Consider the following 21302-nt stretch of genomic DNA (forward strand, 5'->3'; position numbering starts at 1 on the left):
GGAATATAGATAATAGTAAATGTTATATATAAAGAAAAGAAAAATCTTTCAGTCCAGTCAAATCTTAAAAGAACAAGTCATAAGCAAAGTCAAATCGAATCGTGAAATACGTTTTTCCACTGTATTTTCGCTTAATAATGGCTGGTGTAGCTACAAATTCTCTCGTGGACAAACATATTTCTATTACAGTTTAGTGTTGACGCGGACCAAACAAGCTCAGTGTGACTTACTACACGGCCTGAGTTATTTAAGAGACATCGGGCGTCATGTTGGTGGTCATGTTCTTGTGACGATATGCAATGGATTTTGTGTTCACATTTTGATTGTTGTTTCCGCTGGAATAATGTCGTACCTTACAGAGAGAGAGAGAGAGAGAGAGAGAGAGAGAGAGAGAGAGAGAGAGAGAGAGAGAGAGAGAGAGAGAGAGAGAGAGAGAGAGAGAGAGAGAGAGAGAGAGAGAGAGAGAGAGAGAGAGAGAGAGAGAAACTTCATACTAATTACAGAATTCTCTAAACAGCATTTACTTACATGGCAATAAGATTCAGTATTATCTGTGAGCATTTTTTCTATTTCATACCTCAAACTCTATCCCTGCAAATGTAAATAATTCCTTTGTAGTACCTGGTTTGTGTTACTTTGAAGGGAACACAATGTAACGAGGTATTAGGGCGTTTATACTTGATTAGAGCGGTTATTAAAAAGATTATAATAACAAATTGAAAGCAATGTTAAAAGATATTATAAGATCAGTATAACATGAAAAATTATCTATATTCTGGAAATCAAAATTTTCTATTCTCTTCCCTACCTGGTTAATCTTCTTCCATTTCTAATAATTGATTTCGCGGCACAAAACAGGTCAACTAGACGGTTATCACATACTTAATATGTTATTCATTTCATTACGTAGAGGGACCTCGCATTATGATCAAGCAATATTTTATCATAGTAAGAAAATCAAGTAAATAAGTAAAGTAAGAAAACAATTAATGATATTTTTACGTTTCAAATACTTATAGACAATGACATTACTTTGGCAGCCACTACGCCACAGAAGTATGATCCTCTCCGACACAAGAGTAAATTTTGAACCACATTCTTGGTTTCGTATTGCAGACGCACATTCTAGTTAATGCGACTATATGGATGTATTTAACGCTTTTTTGGTAATTCTTATTCATACACAGTGCAATTTTCTTTTATTGTTTATTAAGTAGTTGTTTTATACTAAATATTTTAACACAAACAGTTTGTTTTCTTCACTCAACGTTATTGGTCATTGAAATCCTTCAATTTTTGGGAGGCAGTCGTCTTTTTTTTTCGGATTTCATACTAAGTATGCCTTAGTTGCATACCCTTTGAGTAAATCCCACACAAAAGACTTATAAAAAAAGAGGGAGGGCATTGACAGAGGAGTAGTTCATAGCAGTTGCTCGTGTTCGGGTTGACCAGTTAACGAAAGAGTAAAGATTGCCCATCAGCTTCGTCAAAGGTAGTACGTTTTCTACGTGCGTGTGGGCGAGCGTGTGTGTGTGTGTGTGTGTGTTTGGTAAAATAGCAGAATATTGCTTGTGAACTTGCTACGTTACGCCAGAGTATTTCAAACAAAAGGTGCATATCATGATTTGAATAAGGGCTGTGTCACTCTGTAAACAATATTACGTTATTTATAGGCTTGTTTACACACCCACAAAAATTCACCGGCATGGCATCTTCGTTCATCCCTTACACTAGTAAACTCTGGAACTCTATGCCTTTCTGATTTCTTTTTTTTTTCTTTCCAAAATTTGAACTGGTGCAAGAGAGAAGCATGAAAACACTTCCAAAACTGAACTGATCAACCTTTTTAACCATTTCTTTGACCTTTCGGGAGCAGCAAGTTGAGCAACATTTTTTTTTCTGTAATTCTCGACCAATCTCCCTGGCGAAAAAAAAATAAATAAATAGATAAATAAATAAATAATAATAATAATAATAATAATAATAATAATAATAATAATAATAATAATAATAATGATGATGATGATAAAAATAATAATAATAATAATAATAATAATAATAATAATAATAATAATAATAATATTATTATTATTATTATTATTATTATTATTATTATTATTATGTGGATTGAATCACTTTAGCATACAAACTCTGTTCATGACAGACATTCGACAGCTAATCACGGCATTAATATCGATTATGAAGTGATTAATTAGTCACAATGTTGAAAAGATACCCTAGAAACACATTTATACAATGTTCATGCGATTTTTCTTACTCATTAATCTACATTATTTACTGTAAATGTAAACTTAACCATTTTTGTATGCTCTTCGTAACAGAATGTATGGTGTGTAATGAAAGAACACACAACAAGGAAAGATGAGTAACACACACACACATCTAATGTCTATGTATTTCTTTTCGCTCCATTACTCTGCTTGCTCCATTTCTATCTGAACATGTTCTACATGCAACACACAAAACAATTTTGTCTATACAACTTAATAGAGATGTGGATAATTTGTATTATATCTGAACAAAAAAACATGTTTTGGCGACCTCACTTCTTTCACTCATAGATTTTACGCATCAGTCTGTATCTGCATGCATCCACGCAACACAATACTGTTGCTTTGTTGTGCGTGAAGTACATCAGGAAGGAAACGGAGCAAGTTGAGTAAAGTAACTGAGTGAGAAGAGACCCATCAGTTTAACAATATACATTTGTTCCTGATCGCCCCTTGTTTCTTGTTTTCTCTCTTAAAAGAAAAAATAAATGTAATTATATAATGAAAAAAAAAAAAAAAAAAGAATAGTTAAATTTATATTACCAGAAAGCAATATAGAGTAATGAGTGAGGAAAGGCACCTAAACTTGGGTGAATGTATTCCTGGATTTACTCGTGCTGACGGGATGACCAATTTCGCCCAGCACCAGATTGTCTTTGGCCACAGTCACCATATCAGCCATTTAATGTAGTGTACTTGTCACTTTACCTATTTCTACGTCACACAAGCAAGTTTTACTAATTAATGGTAAATGTACAGAATAATAAGTTATATCACAGACATCAGTGCTGAGTAGATTATTCTTGGTGAGATGAGTATAAAAACGGAGATGACGCAGCACTAACTCAGCTTTCACCTACGTCATTAGAGGCTTTATACTGAGACGCGATCATCAGGAACAGATAGCTAAGCAGTGGCTGAGAACGATGGGTGATTTACCACACAATTGACTTACCAAGTCTGACTACGCACACTCTACGGGAGGTATTTTGCCATTGGACAGATTCGCCATAATCAACTACTCAACCAACATCAACCTCTAACTTGCCAAAGAACCTTACCTAACTGTAGGAAGCCTTTTGTTTAAAAATTCCATAACACATGCTTTGTTTACAAACTGATATCTTTGGTTTCTAGCATGTATTTATTCTTAAATAAGAATAACCAATTATCCTTACTTACCGTGGGAGACCGTCTAATATTATAGGGATAAAGTTATTTGAGGCAACATACAACGGAATAGAGATAAGGCTCAAGATAACCCGTACTTTCCCTACAGGAGCCACTTCCCACCAAACACGGCTTATTTCACCTAATTTCTATAGTTTTTAGCTAACCATTTGAAATCACAGGGGAATGGCATTTAAGGCGCGAAAAAAGCACTTAGACAGGTAACGCTTGCAAAATCATTTTCATTGATGACTCATTATAACATCTCATTAATTAATGTTTCGAATGGAATTTAAGAAGAATCTGAGAAATGAATCCATTAAGCTCCAGCAGCGCTAAAGCACCCAGCACATCTAAAATGAAAGACAGTGTGAGAGGTTTCTGGCAAAGAAAACAACATTACCATGAAAACTAGTGTACTATGCTTCAGAGAGAACAAAAAATTTACCATGAGATTTTCTGGTAGTGATAATTTATGGATAAAAAAAAAATAAAAATATCACAGAACCATTCGAAAGTTTTAGGGCGTAAACTTTTACAGCGCTTAAACTAGGATAGTGAGAATAATGTTTAGCATAACGCAGAAGGACAAATGAAGACTCTTAATGATGAAAGAGCAAACTGAAAGATGTTACGAAAGAAAAAAAAAAAATGGGTGTGGGGTAGTTACAGATAAACAATAACAAAGAAAGATAAACGGAAATATGAAAACAGGAAATTAATGAAAAAATATCACTGAATGCTATGCAATCAGCAGCGACAGGCGGATAGCAGAGAGAGAGAGAGAGAGAGAGAGAGAGAGTGTGTGTGTGTGTGTGTGTATGTGTTTGTAGGTAAATGTCTTTGTGGACGAGCAATGCTTATCTCTGAATGTGTGGTGATGGTGATGATAATAGTGGTAATGATTTTTTTTTTCTACCTTTTCGATAACACCTTGCTTTCTCCTCACCTCAGGGCACGGCGAGGCTCGGATGACCCGAGAACACAAAGGGCGCGGCGCTCTAGTAAATATCTTGCTATATTATATCATTAGTCCTTCATACATGTCAAAGAAGTATGTGTGTACACTTGACTAAATCATCTCTACGCTGGCGATGCTGTTCTCTTTCTTTTCTCGTTTAGGTTCACCTTTATTTTTCTTTTTGGCCATTATGGACATTTCTTCTTTTCAGTGTTGTTTTTTCGTTTGTTATCATATACGTACTTCCAGTCACGATTACTAATACCATTTATTGTTGATGGTACGACTGTCACCATTTTCACCATGATTACTACCACTATCACTTACTATTGCTGCTGCTATTAACACTACCTCTACAACCTCTGCTACTACTACTACTACTACTACTACTACTACTACTACTACTACTACTACTACTACTACTACTACTACTACCACTGCTACTGCTAGTACTAACACTTGTCTGTTTTCAATAGCAATAGCTGTATGATTGCTCTTTTTAATTCATCCTAATTTAATTACTTTTTGGTTCACGTTAACTGTAGTAAGCATTTCATATTCAAAGTCAGATAGCATAAAGGACCATTCATGTACACTGTTGGAACTTTTAGTATGCTTTTATAAAATTGCTTTTTTAGATCTTAATTATGTTTGAGGAAAGACACTACATTAATTTTCTTTACAATGACTTCTTTTTATGAAGGAAATCGTTTGAACAATTTTTTTTTTTTTTACTAAGCTTCAAGGAGTGTAGCATATGATGTGTTGCTTCTTGTATCTTTTAATAGGTGACGGTGTTGAAATACTGTGACGCTTTTGACAGAACCTTTGAAATCATATAAAAGAGCTGGGGAATTCATAACGTCATCGAAACAATTTTGTGCCATGTAACTCATACTTTTCATTGGAGTTTTGTTAGTGATTCCTTTAATTTTTGTCCCATCCGGCCTACACGCTGGCTCTAACATCACAGCCTGCTTTAATTAGCAATTGTAATAACTGCAGGTCAGTGCGTTGCCGGTTGAGGGCTCGCTCCGAACATTCACGAGAACTATTTAATGGTCGGCAAGGCTTAGCTCCGTCAATAACGTGGTCTGGTGGTGCCTATCGCGAGGCACAGCCGCCTTGCCCAAGCCTGGGACAGACGTCTGCCGCGCTTCGATTGCAGTCACCCACACATACATCATCTCAGGATATCCAGGAAATTTAGGGACAGTGGAAGAGTGCCCGAAACAACAATTTTTGCTAATCCTGGCAGGAACATATTTTGCGAGTCAGAAAAATATTTTCAGTCTTTGAAAAAATAATAATAAAAAAAACTTTAAATTTTGAGTCAACATCAAATAACAAAGAGGCAAGCCACTCGAAATAGCTGGGACCTCTGGGACCTCACCCTTCCTCCTGCTCTAAAAGGTCGCTCGACAGGAAGTGGACCATGGAAAGAACTTATTTTCCTGATTTTTTTTTTTTTTTTTAGCTATGAAAATCAACTGGAATCATTTATCTCATGAAATATTCGCCATCTTAATGGAAAGAAAAAAAAAAAACTGCGCAAGTAACAGCTTGAAATCATCAAGCTGAACGAGAAGAGTTAAAAGAAACATTTCTGTGAGTCGAACAAGGTTGTGATTTGTTTCACCCATACTCGTCACGTACTCAAGAAACTCAACGGTAACAACACCCTCCCTCAACGACACGGCCACGTGCCCGTCTACCCTTAGGAGGAAAAAAAAAAAAAAAAAAAAAATATATATATATATATATATATATATATATATATATATATATATATATATATATATATATATATATATATATATATATATATATATATATATACACACATACACGAGACAATGCACGCGCGCGCGCACACACACACGCACACACACACACACACACACACACACACACACACACACACACACACACACACACACACACACACACAGACGGAAATCATCTCCCGAGATTTAAAAACCAATCGCTAAGAACAGACAAGCTATAAATCCACTGATGATAAATACCACATGAACACGAAAAAAAAAGTCTGCAAGTGATGTACAACTCTAAAATTCTAGGAGAGAGAGAGAGAGAGAGAGAGAGAGAGAGAGAGAGAGAGAGAGAGAGAGAGAGAGAGAGAGAGAGAGAGAGTGCAGGTGTGGTCAATCGAATGTGTGGAGCGTGAACAGCAAATAAAAAAAATAAAAAAACGGCGGGGTTAGGGACACGCAGGAGACGGCAATACATTCTGGTTCCATAAAGAAGCTGAGTTGAGGTCACGTCTTCCTGGTTTTCTAAGTTTATCGAAGCAGAAATCGGCTAAGAAATACTTGTTTCTTCTCGGGTTTCACTGAAAGTCGCACACCACTCACACTTCACACACACACACACACACACACACACACACACACACACACACACACACATACACACACACACACACACACACACACAAACACACACACACACACTCAAATTTGTATGAGAAAAAAAACCTTGGCACATTCACACATGCATGCATACATACGAACGAGCCGATAGGTAGAAAGACGGAACAGACGGACAGACAAACTGAGGCATTCATATAGACCGTGAAAAATGCGTTACGTGATTTCAGAGTAAAACAGTGACTGTGTAACTGATGTACAGGGCATGGAAATCTGCATTCAATTGAAAAGGAAAACAAGCGAACATGGATTTCTCTCTTTTCTTTTTTTTGTAATCTGGTATCAAAATACACCACATTCACCCATACACTCACCCACCCTCTCACCCACCCACACACACACACTACCCAGAAAACCATCTGTTGTAGTAACTTTTAAGTAGGCTTTTGTATAAACAGATTTGCATTCGAAAATGGTTCACTTATTGTTCTTCTGTCACGTACCGTAAAGTGGAAGACGACAATGTCCAGGCGTCAAGAGGCAGGCGTCCCGCGCTGTCTTGTCAGTGTTCGTGATCGCCACATACCCTCGGAATGGTCATGAGTAAAATTGTACTGCGGTCCTGGCAGCCACCCTCCCTCCACCACTCACGATCACAAGGACTGCCGGTACTCGGTAGGCTGTCCACTTACTGTCTTAGAACTTCACAATGGCTGATCCATGAAGGACTGCGAGGCTGCTCTATTAACTCATTCTGTGTATTTCATTGAATTCATTGAATATTCTCTACGTCACTTTTCCTTCTTTTTGTGTCGTGTTCAGATAACTTCTCTCACTTAAACGTGCTCTTGCAAAACTGAGTTTTTCTGACCATTTTTACAACTTTGTAAAGTGATCCAGGTCATAAGGTGGTCACACACCGGCGGCTGTACGAGCAGCAGCAACAGTCCTCGGGAGCCACAGCCGGAGCGAGACACCCACCTCCCGCGGCAGTCAAACAGGACTGAGCCACCCGGCACCTCCTCACGGACAGCGCCGCGCGGGGTCATCCTGATCCCGGAGACGCAGGCGTGGGAGACATTCATTCCAAAATCAAAAGAACGATATGAGTTCTAAGCTTCACCACGGATGACGTCATATGAGGCTTCGAAGTTCTAAAGACGAGGTGTGTGAGTAGGTAATCTGCTGTCGCCCATGAGCACGCATTCCTGAGTCAGGCATTGTTTCCTGGGAAAATAATACTTTGAATTACAGCAAAAACGTGCTTATTTGAACCTCGGTGCGACAACTACTTCTTACGATGTGTTAGTAGACAAGGTTGAATTGGCGGTCGAACTGAATACAATGAATAATGACAAGACGCTCAGCGAGGCGAAAACAGTATGTGGAACCATGGTGTGTCTTTTCCCTGCACTTGAGCTTCTTTTAAGTAGGGGCTTGAAAGGACACTGAGTAAGGATGGTTTCATGGGCGTTTAAGCCCCTGATGTGTCCCCTGCGGAGGAGATGAGGAAACTGGAGGTAATAGTAGAGGACTCCAGACAGCGAGAGAGGAGATTGAACCTCCACCATTTCCCCCCCCCCCCCCCACCTCTCTCTCTCTCTCTCTCTCTCTCTCTCTCTCTCTCTCTCTCTCTCTCTCTCTCTCTCTCTCACTATATATATATATATATATATATATATATATATATATATATATATATATATATATATATATATATATATATATATATATATATATATATATATATATATATACATATAATCATTACTATTACTAATATATTATTATTATCATTATTATTATTATTATTATTATTATTATTATTATTATTATTATTATTATTATTATAGGTATTGAAGATCGAGATTAGGATGATTTGCAGTTAATGGTTTTATTTGAAGCATTATACTCCAAAGTGGATCTAACGGCGAGCATCAACTCATTAAGATATCAAAATCTATGATATTAAAATATAATGATGAAATGAACCATCTTATAAAAACCTGAAACAAATACGAAAAAGTAAACTGAAAGCCCATGAATACTGTTGAAGTATTAATGATAAAAAAAATCCAGAGGCTTCAACGATTTGACATCAGCGGTATGCAAAGCATCATTAGGTTATGTATTTCGTATTCCAGTAAAGTAGGGAATAAGGCATCAAGAGTACTGAGAAGTCGGCCAGTGTATAAACAGCAAGAGTCGGGAAATGAGTGATAGTGAATATCTAGCCACACGTCCTGAGATGTAAGGAGCTTTGAGTTTACTGTGTATGAGCTAACGGGATTATTTAAAAAAAAATCTGTAGAATACGCTTAATGCTGCAATATTCTTTCTATGGTGGATTTCAAGTGAAATGTTCGGTAATGAAAATTAAATGTAAGTACTTTATCTAATAATTCTGAATCGCAATGCACTTAACATCCAAACTGATGAGCAGTGATGAAAATTAACAGAAATGAAAAAAAAATCAAAATCAATTAATAATAAAAAATAAATAAATAAATAAAACTATTGTCTTTAAAATGTTTTTACGTGAAAATATCTTGAAGGATTTTCGTACATCATTGTTTGTTTGAGCACTGCGTAATGCCACATATCTGAGGTGACACTCGAAGGTCAATTTTTTAATTATTTCAAAGAGGGTACATCAGGTAAGACACTGTCAGCTAAATGTAATCTATGGTGATCAGGGAACTGTTCGAGACCTGCATCAGTTGCAAACCTGTTCTTGTCTTCATCAAGTGAGGCAGGTACTGTTAACCTCAGAGTTAGGGTAAGATTTTTGTATAGATCGTTGTATCATCATCATATCATATTATATAACCTTCAATGCAGTAAAAAGTAATAAAAAATATTGGGAAATGCAGGTTCAAGAACAGTGCCATGGGACACTCCAGATGTGATTCCCTTGTTAAAATCTGAAAAGATCAGACATGTTGCTTCTAATATGATAGAAGTTCATTTAACATACTAAAGACTTTTACTTCGATACCAAAAATAATAGATGCAATTTATGTAACAGTCATTTATGGTTAATTAGATACGACATATAAATCAGTCCCAATAATTCCTGACTCCTCTGTCGAAATGACTATAGAATTACAGGTACTATCGTTCCTCCTAAATCCATACCGAAAATTTTGAATGTACCCTGAACATTCACAATATTGCGTCAGGCGACGGAATAGTAGATGTCCAAATAATGCAGAAAGAATGAACTTTATAGATGGAGGTCTGTATTCAGCTGGCGACGATGAATTGAAATTATTATACGGAATAGGAGAACATTAACTACTCACCAGCACAGAGGAAAGCTGACTTTTGTCACAAGTAGATAATATATATATATATATATATATATATATATATATATATATATATATATATATATATATATATATATATATATATATATATATATATATATATATATATATATATATATATACATAATATTCTTCTTCTTATTATTATTATTAATATTATTATTATTACAAATTTTAATGATAATGATAATGGTATTAATAACAACAACAACAATAATAATAGTAATGTTAATAATAATAATAATAATAATAATAATAATTATTATTATTATTATTATTATTATTATTATTATTATTATTATTATTATTATTATTATTATTATTATTATTATTATTATTATTATTATTATTATTATTATTATTATTATTATTATTATTATTATTATTATTATTATAATAATAATAATTATTATTATTATTATCATTATTATTATTATTATTATTATTATTATTATTATTATTATTATTATTATTATTATTATTATTATGTAATTATTTAGACATGCGTCCCTTACTCGCTAAGCTTTAAATAATCACGCAACTCTCCAGGAATACAGCATCTACGGCAAATGGCCAGCTGGATATGTAATTCATTCTATTCACTGATCAACAATCTTTGAAAAGTTATGTTTCTTAAATTAGATTAATTCATTCTTACGCAATTTCATGTCTTGAATCTAAATATCGCTTTAAAAATGCTTATTGGTTACAGCTGTAAAGATACGAGTCATGTAGTATTTGAATATTTTATTACAATGCACAATATGTGTCATGTTTTATTCCTTATCTACCCTCTTCCTTTTTGCTTGACGCTTATATTCGGCTGAAAAAAACATTTCTTGTCAATGACCAGCAATACTCTGCAAACATGGTTGTGTTCCGTTTACTCTGATACCATTTTGCCATGGCTGAAATATCTTGGTGAAACCTTTCACCGTGTTCGTCACTGACTGCACCACAGTTCGCCGGAAAGAAGTCTAAATGTAAATCCAAAAAAATTGGATTTTTTGGATTTTAAGTGACATGTTACATTCCAAGTTCTTGTAAGCCTTGATGAGGTTTTTTTACCAATTCTTCATAGTTTTTTTTTTTCCCCCTTTGGTTTCTGAGAAATCCCTCTGCCTAACTTGAGTGCTTCCTTGGCATCTTTCTCCTTCCCATGAAGGGCTGATTGAAAGCCGCCATCTTTAAGAAGCTCACGAATCTGAGGACCGATAAAAACTCCCTCTTTTAACTTAGCGTCACTCAGTGAGGGGAATTTTGTTTTTAAATACTTGAATCCTTGACCGGGTTTGTCCATAGCTTTTACAAAGTTCTTCATGAATCCCACTTTTATGTGTTAGCGGTAATGTCAAATTTTTGTTTGGTTCAGCGAGTGGTGGATGTTGAACATTTTTCATTTCAGGTTCCGATGATTGACGAGGTGGCCAGTCTTTTCTGATATAGTGGGAACCTCTTGCACGGCTGTCCCATGCACATAAAAAAGCAACAGCACTTAGTGTATCCTCCCTGCAACCCCACCACAAGAGCAACAACTTTCAATCATCACAGACTCCCCACTGATATTCACTAGATTTTATGTTTTTGCAGCATATGCCTTATGTTTTTTATAAATTTCATTCACATTTGGTGCATAGCCCACAGGAATTGACGGCTTATTGTTGCCATTATACAGTAAGACACCTTTTAGATTAATTTATGATGAATCTGTGAACAATCTCCAATGACTGGGTTCATATTCGATGCCAAGTGTTTCCATCAAACCATTAATATTGTTGAAGGGCACTAAATTACCTTCCATTACAAAAAAAAAAAAATAAATAATTGAACTGCTGCTGACGGTCACGGAATTTTGAATCTTCACATCAGCTGCTAGGAGATTCCACTGTTGAGGACGAGAGCCAAGCAGCTCTGCCTTATTCTTAGGTAGTTGTAGATCCTGACAAGGTCATGGAGTTCCCCTTGTGTTATAAGATGTGGCCTAGAGGAGTATGTTTTTTCTTCATCAGAATTTAGATTTCTTTGCAATCCATGACTGTCTTCCTTCTCTTCTTCCTCCTCACCATTTTCCTCATCTAACTAGAATGATACCGAAGTTAGTGCATAAGGAGCAGGTAGACCTTCTCCTTGTGGAACTGGGCGAATAGCTGATGGAATGTTTGGATACTTAATGGACTGCTTTTAATTCTTTGACAAGCCCTTTTGTACTGGAGGTACCATGCAAAAATATCAATTGCTGGTTTGTTCTGTTGGCTCTCGCCAGGTCATCGGCACAACAAAGGGCATTCTTTTCCTCTTCCTGTTCAGTCATTGGCGAAGATTAGTAGCACAAGTGTTACAACATAATTATATGAGGAGCCCAGTTCTTATCCTGGTCACCAATATAGGTGGTATGCCTTTCTTACCATAGCACTTATACTGAGCTTCTGTGATGCAAAGGTCACCTCACCACAAATGTAGCAGAAGTTATTTGGTTTATTCGCACAACTACGAGGCATCTGAAAGCAAAAAACAACAAACAATTTGAAGAAAAACAAAACTTTTTTTTTTCATATAAATCATTCGTTACAGTACATAGTATGAAAGCTTAGCAAAAATATTTATATAATTTAGTAAAAAAATAAAATTAGCATTAAATGCCTATCATGCGTATGAATTCCTTGATCAATGAATAATTATTATATATTAAAAAGTGTTTGACTGGAAAAATCACTTACATTTCACCACAAAATACACATTTGCACAGGACAACCACCTTCTGTAACTGCTGGGTCAGTAATGAAGGTCAGTATGACTGTGAGTGTTGTGCCTGTTGGAAACTCTTCTAGCACATAGGTGTATCTTGAAAAGTAGAGTTATTTTAACTATGATATTCATTATCATTGACCTAAAATCAGTCGAAAATTGCTGCTCTGCTCTCGGAACCCTTTTGGTTGTTGACCAGTGATATATCAGGAAATAGGTATAGCGACATTATGCCATTCTTCTGCAGTTTCGACTCTTGGATGATTAGGTGGTAGGCTCCTTATATTTGTGAAGGTTCAGATGTCTGATCCCGGCCCTTGGTGGCGCAGGCAGGGTTTTCTGAGTGACGGCTCTGCACAGGTCCACGCCACCCTCCATGACTCCCAGATGCCATCGCCATTGAAGATAAGGCTGTAACGAAGCATAATGTATTCTTAGGTTATTGTCAATATCCAGCAGGACTCGAACTGGGGTTACCAAAATCACCATATCCTAACGCAGACCACTCGGCCATTGATTGTCTCACGCCAGTAACATGTTAAATGGTCAGGTGGTGATGTGTGGCTTGCTTGGCATTGTTCTGCTCTGGTTGGGTGTGTCGCAGTGAAAGGTTGATTAACGGACTGAATAACGATCTCGCAGAAATTAAATCTTGTGGAGCAAAGGAAACCACTGAAAATAACCTGCGGTGGCTGATAATATATTTACTTAGCATTATTCTTCTTGTGTTGTACTAAATTTGTTCTACCTCTAAAGTCTGCGTTGCTTTGCTATTTATATCAGTATTGCTACATATATCCCCACTATTACAAATTAATTTATTGGTGTAGCCTTATATGATTACCAGACCAAAGATCAGTTTAATTTTCTTGACCTAAGGACTAAGTTTGTTTTTCCTTTATTTATTTATTTTTTTTTTGCTGTATGCTTGTCTTGACCTAAATATTACGTATTTTTTCATTAAATAAATGTGAAATAAGTTACTCCTTAAATGTGTCAGTAAAAGCCACGTTTCTTTCTTTCTTTCTTTCTTTCTTTTCTTTTTTTCATAATTATATCATATGTGCTGTACTGTTGCTGTAGTTCAATGTGATTCAAACTGCTCCTTGAAAAGTCTTTAGAACATTCCTACGGCCTGAAAGCCAATGAATATTTTTGCAGAAAATAAGAGGTTCAATTTTACCTAACACATACTCAACGTGAGACAAAGAGAGAGAGAGAGAGAGAGAGAGAGAGAGAGAGAGAGAGAGAGAGAGAGAGAGAGAGAGAGAGAGAGAGAGAGAGAGAGAGAGAGAGAGAAGGAGCGAGAACTGTGGTTTATTATAAATATATAATGTCAAGAAATGATAATAACAAACAAATGAAAATTATTGGCGCGTCCAAATACGAAAGTCAACATTCATTTTTTTTTCCACAATGACAGGTAGAGTCCAGTTGCATTGTTTGACAATGGCCGGGCATCATCCTGCAAAGAAAAGCTTTTCACGCATAGCTGATTACTCCATATCTGAGGAATAAGAGAGGGGTTCTCGTGACATCCGCGGAACTGCTGCTTACTTTTCCTACGTAACCCCAGGTGTTCATTGAGTGACTAGTCCACGATGGAGGATGAATTGTGTCTCGCCACAAAAAAGTCTGAAAGGACTTCTATGAATATATGAACAGGGGTGAGACGGCTGGTAACTAATACAACTACGTGGAAAGACTCGTTGCAAGAATTTTTAAGTAAAAATGACTGAAGAAGGAATAACATTTACACAAAATATGAGAACGATATACGAAATACGTAGCTGCTTTATGCTACTGAATAAGTAATAATGCTGCAAACAGGTGTATGATGGTAGTCACGAATGGGAGAAAAATGCGTTTGAATTGTATATAATCAGCTTATGAGGAAAATATAGTACGTAACAGTTTAATCAGCAGTAATTTTTTTTAATAAATGAATAGTGATTGAAAGTGAAACAAGCTGTGCAGGTAAGGCAACCATTTAATTAATCAAGGATACAAGCAATTTTTTTGGATAGAGAAATGCCCTGTCACTTACCAACCAAGGACCAGACCCGTGGTGGTGGCCTCTGGTGACAAGGAAACGTAGCACAACCATACCGGTGGCCGCGTCCTGTGACTTTCAAGACCCATCGTGTGTCGAGTTATATTGGACAGCTGGTCTTCTTGGGAGTGTTACGAGTTGTCCTCGGCCTTTCTCTCCTCGATCCCTTAAGACTGTGGCCACCATATCGGTCACCGGGCGTGTTGATATCCTGCAGTATTGATTTCTATGTCTACTGGGAAGCTGATCAATGTGAGTGTTCTGGATATATGTAAGACACGCAACAGCAACATACTTATCTACCTCATAAAATCAATTTTCTAACATCCCAAAGTATGATCCCTTAACTGCTCAGGACGAACCATGTGATTCATGCACGTATCTCTCATCGTGTTGCATCTCACTACAATGACTGCTTCTTCTGGACTGTGCGGCACCTGCTGGCTGAGTGTCCCAGTCTGGGGGCAGCTGCAGCGGCGGCATCTCTTAAAGTGTCAAGAGGAACACGATACCATCCACTTCTCTGATGCCGAGGGAGATGTTCCTTTTCGTGGGCGTTAGGTAGTCTGCTTTAGAGGCACACGAACTCGACCGCAATGTGATTTTTGGTTTTACCAGTCAAATGTTTTTAAGTATTTACATACTGTAGTATTTATGGTTTTTAGGTACATTCTATAATATTGGCATTATTTAAAACTATACAAGTAAAATATTCATATATATATATATATATATATATATATATATATATATATATATATATATATATATATATATATATATATATATATATATATATATATATATACGAATATCTTTCTCTCTAAAAGCTAAATGTTATGTCCTTGCCATTTCGTAAGTGATGTGACATGAAAAAAAGATATTAACACTGAAAAATTTCATTTCTCTAATTTCTTATAAAAATAGATGCGAAATAAAAAAAAAATAAAAAAAAATGGAAAATTAATGAAAAACAGTGAATTAACGTGTGACTTGATGAACGATGAAGCTTCATGCGTGGGGCAGATGTGAGGCTTGAGGGTTTCCGCAGTCAACTTTTATCAAGTGTTAATCTTAGCGGGAGTATCCACTACCACGGAGACCGCCATCCTACAGCAAACCCACCACCTCCCGGTGACCCAGGCTGCATCCTAACCTCCGCCATCCCCATCAGCCGCCCCGAGCAATATTTCCCGTATGGCAGCCAGCTGATCCCACACAGAAAATATCTGAGGACGCGACTCCCGCCTGTCTCGCCGCCCACCCATCGGAGCCCGCAGCGCTGCCCAGGCTCGAGTGTGCCACCACCCTCTAGGGCCTAGGCAAGGGTATCCCTCCCGTCGCCTTGTGTCATCGCTATGACACCCCGGCTTTGGCCTGCAGGACCGAGCCTAGCCTGGGAGGCACCACAAAGCTCATATAATTTCTTTTAATTTCAGCATAAGACATTCATTTGTCACTTTATCCCCTTCATTCTGAAACAACCCAAGAACCTTGTAATATTAACTTGTATATTTTCAGTTTCACGGCTGCTACTTAGATAAACCGTTTATTATTATTATTATTATTATTATTATTATTATTATTATTATTATTATTATCATTATTATTATTATTATTATTATTATTATTAGAGTTATTATTATTATTATTATCATTATTAATATTATTAATAGTAGTAGTAGTAGTAGTAGTAGTAGTAGTAGTAGTAGTTGTAGTAGTAGTAGTAGTAGTAGTAGTAGTAGTAGTAGTAGTAGTAGTAGTAGTAGGAGTAGTAGTAGTAGTAGTAGTAGTAGTAGTAGTAGTAGTAGTAGGAGGAGGAGGAGGAGGAGGAGGAGTAGACACCTGCCGAAACGATAATTACTCCCAGTGAGGTCTAAAGCACTGTTCAGGGGGTGTTGTGAACTTATCATTAAACCCAGCTGTGACCTCACTGAACGTTTCCCTTTGTGTCTCACAACACAAGGGGGCAGTCACAGCCTGCCCTCTAAAGACAACTCTCTTCCTCCACACAAAACTACAAGCACCTAATAACACACACACCCTTCACTCAAAAATTTTAAAATCATCATGGCAATTCCTACACTAGCTCCCCATCTGGAGAGGGGACCATAAATGTCCCCAGGTCGGACTGCCTTTCTGTTGACAAGCTTAAGTGTCTTGACACCCCCCTCAACTTTTTCTTCATTAACTTCTGCAACATTCGCGGTCTAAGATCTAATTTTCAATCTGTAGAACACCACCTCTCCTCTTTTAAACCTCATCTTCTTTTCCTCACTGAAACTCAGGTGTCTGAGGCAACTGACAGTACCCCCTTTTCTGTACGCTCCTACTTTCTCTATCCTCATTTTCGATCCAAAGCTGGATGCTGCATTTATGTGCGCAATGACTTAACTTGCTCTCGTGCCCACGCTCTTGAATCTTCCGAGTTTTCCACCATCTGGCTACGACTACAGAATCACTCTCATACTAAATTTATCTGTGCTGTATACCTCTCACCTAACTCCTCTGACCATAAGAAATTCTTTGACTACTTAACTTACAAAGTGGAGCACATTCTGAGCCTCTTCCCTTTTGTAGAGATCTCCATTCTTGGAGACTTCAATATTCACCACCAGCTTTGGCTTTCCTCTCACTTCACTGACCATCCTGGTGAACTAGCCTACAACTTTGCTATCCTCCATGACCTAGAGCAATTGGTGCAACACTCTATTCGTATTCCTGACCGTCTTGGAGATACGCCCAACATTCTTGACCTCTTCCTGACCTCTAATCCTTCTGCTTATGCTGTCACCCTTTCTTCTCCGTTGGGCTCCTCCGATCACAATCTCATATCTTTACCTTGTCCTATCGCTCCAATCCCTCCTTAGGATCCCCTAAGCGAAGGTGCCTCTGGCGTTTTGCCTTTGCTAGTTGGGGGGACCTGAGGAGGTATTTTGCTGATTTTCCTTGGAATGACTACTGCTTCCGTGTCAGAGACCCGTCTTTGTGTGCTGAGCGCATAACAGAGGTGATAGTGTCTGGCATGGAGGCGTACATTCCTCACTCTTTTTCTCGCCCTAAACCTTCTAAACCTTGGTTTAACACAGCTTGTTCTCGTGCTATACATGATAGAAAGGTGGCCCACAAGAGGTACTTAAGCCTTCCATCACCAGAATCTCATGCACTTTATATTTCTGCCTGGAACCATGCCAAGTCTGTTCTCCAACTAGCCAAAAACTCCTTCATTAACAGAAAATGTCAAAACCTTTCAAGATCTAACTCCCCTCGTGACTTCTGGCATCTAGCCAAAAATATCTCCAATAACTTTGCTTCTTCTTCTTTCCCTCCTCTATTTCAACCATATGGCACCACTGCTATCACATCTATTTCTAAAGCTGAACTCTTCGCTCAAACCTTTGCTAAAAATTCTACCTTGGACGATTCTGGGCTTGTTCCTCCCTCTCCTCCACCCTCTGACTACTTCATGCCACGTATTAAAATTCTTCACAATGATGTTTTCCATGCCCTCTCTGGCCTAAACCCTCGGAAGGCTTATGGACCTGATGAGGTCCCTCCTATTGTTCTCTGAAACTGTGCCGCCGTGTTTGCACCTTGCCTAGTCAAACTCTTTCAGCTCTGTCTGTCAACATCTACTTCTCCTTCTTGCTGGAAGTTTGCCTACATTCAACCTGTTCCTAAAAAGGGTGACCGTTCTAATCCCTCAAACTACCGTCCTATTGCTTTAATTTCCTGCCTATCTAAAGTTTTTGAATCTATCCTCAACAGGAAGATTCTTAAACATCTATCACTTCACAACCTTCTATCTGATCGCCAGTATGGGTTCCGTCAAGGCCGCTCTACTGGTGATCTTCTGGCTTTCCTTACTGAATCTTGGTCATCTTCTTTTAGCGATTTTGGTGAAACTTTTACTGTTGCCTTGGACATATCAAAAGCTTCTGATAGAGTCTGGCACAAAGCTTTGATTTCCAAACTACCCACCTACGATTTCTATCCTACTCTCTGTAACTTCATCTCAAGTTTCCTTTCTGTCCGTTCTATTGCTGCTGTGGTAGAGGGTCACTGTTCTTTCCCCTTAATGAATTAACAGTGGTGTTCCTCAGGTTTCTGTTCTGTCACCCACTCTCTTCTTATTATTCATTAATGATCTTCTAAACCAAAATTCTTGTCCTATCCACTCCTACGCTGATGATACCACCTTGCACTTTTCCACGTCTTATCATAGACGTCCAACCCTTCAGGAGGTAAACATTTCACGCAGGGAAGCCACAGAACGCTTGACTTCTGATCTTTCTAAAATTTGTGATTGGGGCAGAGCAAACTTGGTATTGTTCAATGCCCCAAAAACTCAATTCCTCCATCTATCAACTCGACACAACCTTCCAGACAATTATCCCCTCTTATTCAGTGACACTCAACTGTCCCCCTCTTCTAAACTGAACATCCTCGGTCTGTTCTATACTTATAATCTGAACTGGAAACTTCACATCTCATCTCTAGCTAAAACAGCTTCTATGAAGTTAGGTGTTCTGAGACGTCTCCGCCAGTTTTTCTCACCCCCCCAACTGCTAACTCTGTACATGGGCCTTATCCGTCCATGTATGGAGTATGCTTCACATGTCTGGGGGGGTTCCACTAATACTGCTCTTCTAGACAGGGTGGAATCAAAAGCTTTTCTTCTCATCAACTCCTCTCTTCTAACAGACTGTCTTCAGCCTCTCTCTCACCGCCGCAATGTTGCATATCTAGCTGTCTTCTACCGCTATTTTCGTGCTAACTGCTCTTCTGATCTTGCTAACTGCATGCCTCCCCTCCTCCCTCGGCCTCGCTGCACAAGACTTTCTTCTTTCTCTCACCCCTATTCTGTCCACCTCTCTAACCCAAGAGTTAACCAGTATTCTCAATCATTCATCCCTTTCTCTGGTAAACTCTGGAACTCCCTACCTGCTTCTGTATTTCCACCTTCCTATGACTTGAATTCCTTCAAGAGGGAGGTTTCAAGACACTTATTCATCAATTTTTGACCACTGCTTTGACCGTTTTATGGGACTGGCATTTCAGTGGGCATATTTTTTTTATTGGATTTTTGTTGGTTTCGGCCAGAGTCCTTCATACATAAAATAAAAAAAAGTAGTAGTAGTAGTAGTAGTAGTAGTAGTAGTAGTAGCAGCAGCAGCACTAGTAGTAGTACCATTATTATTATTATTATTATTGTTATTATTATTATTATTATTATTATTATTATTATTATTATTATTATTATTATTATTACACACTCAAATACGTAGATACATGCAAGCGTCAAGAGTAAGAAGCCAATCGGAAATAAGAAAACTTAAGTCACACGAAGTCATGTCACTAATCGAGGGGTTTACGCAGCTTATGCTGGTGAGGTGCTTCCAGAATGTGAAGCTGTGAGTCACACTTGGTGCTGCCCAAGAGTATGAAGTCCGATTGAGAGAAAGAATGATCTTGTTGGTGGAAGTAGTCTCGTATTCCTGAGTGTGCAGGGTGAATGATTACTTTGTCCGGCAAACCGGCAAGATCCAAGTGTTCGTGAATTAATATTTATAGATGTGCCTCAGAATGAGATTATTCCGAAGTGTTAGCTTAGTGAACGAGGATCCCACCATCGTCAAGATGTTTATATTTTCCTGGTGACCCTTTCCATACTATGGCTGCTTTTCCCACGTTCAACGATCATCACTAAAATCAGGCACACACACACACACACACACACACACACACACACACACACACACACACACACACACACACACACACACACACACACACACACACACACACACACACACACACACACACACACACACACACACACACACACACACACACACACACGCTTTATTTTTGACGTTTCAGATATACAACAAACCAATCTATCTTTATATCTGTAAAAATAAATAAATAAATAAATAAACAAAAAAGTGAAATTGTGAAAAAAAAATGAAACAGTTCTTGGCCAGAGGGAGGAGACGACTGAGCCTCTTACAGTTAGCAAGGACTATCTGTTGTACAAGAAAATAAAAAAAAAAAAAAATTCACATAATTACATTTTACAGCGCCTTATAATGATGTAGAAATAGCGATTCAGCTACCCGGAGATATACTTCATTACTTGATATAAACATTAAACTAGTCTTCTTTACGGAATCATTAAATTTTATTGTATATTCTTTTATGTTGAAAAGGTCCCGGGAAATTACAGATCTATTAGTTTGTGTTCGGACATCCTCAGTTTTAGGTTCTAAGACATGAAACCAATATTCCTGGCTGAACAGTCAGAACATATGAAAGAATATAAAATATTTGAGGACAAGTGCTTAGGCAAGGTGTTTT

At 37.6% G+C, this 21302-nt stretch overlaps 1 protein-coding gene across 1 annotated transcript in view; it reads right to left on the minus strand.

Moving 5' to 3' along the window:
• LOC135111652 (hemicentin-2-like) overlaps positions 1 to 8335 on the minus strand; it is a 219245-nt gene extending 210910 nt beyond the window's left edge. Inside the window, exon 1 of the mRNA XM_064025196.1 lies at positions 7316 to 8335. The gene's annotated coding sequence lies outside the window, so the exon portion shown is untranslated. The remainder of the gene's footprint in view (positions 1 to 7315) is intronic.
• Positions 8336 to 21302: the final 12967 nt, after the last annotated feature.

The sequence above is a fragment of the Scylla paramamosain genome, chromosome 2 (genome assembly GCF_035594125.1).
Source record: "Scylla paramamosain isolate STU-SP2022 chromosome 2, ASM3559412v1, whole genome shotgun sequence".
NCBI classification, from domain to species: domain Eukaryota; kingdom Metazoa; phylum Arthropoda; class Malacostraca; order Decapoda; family Portunidae; genus Scylla; species Scylla paramamosain.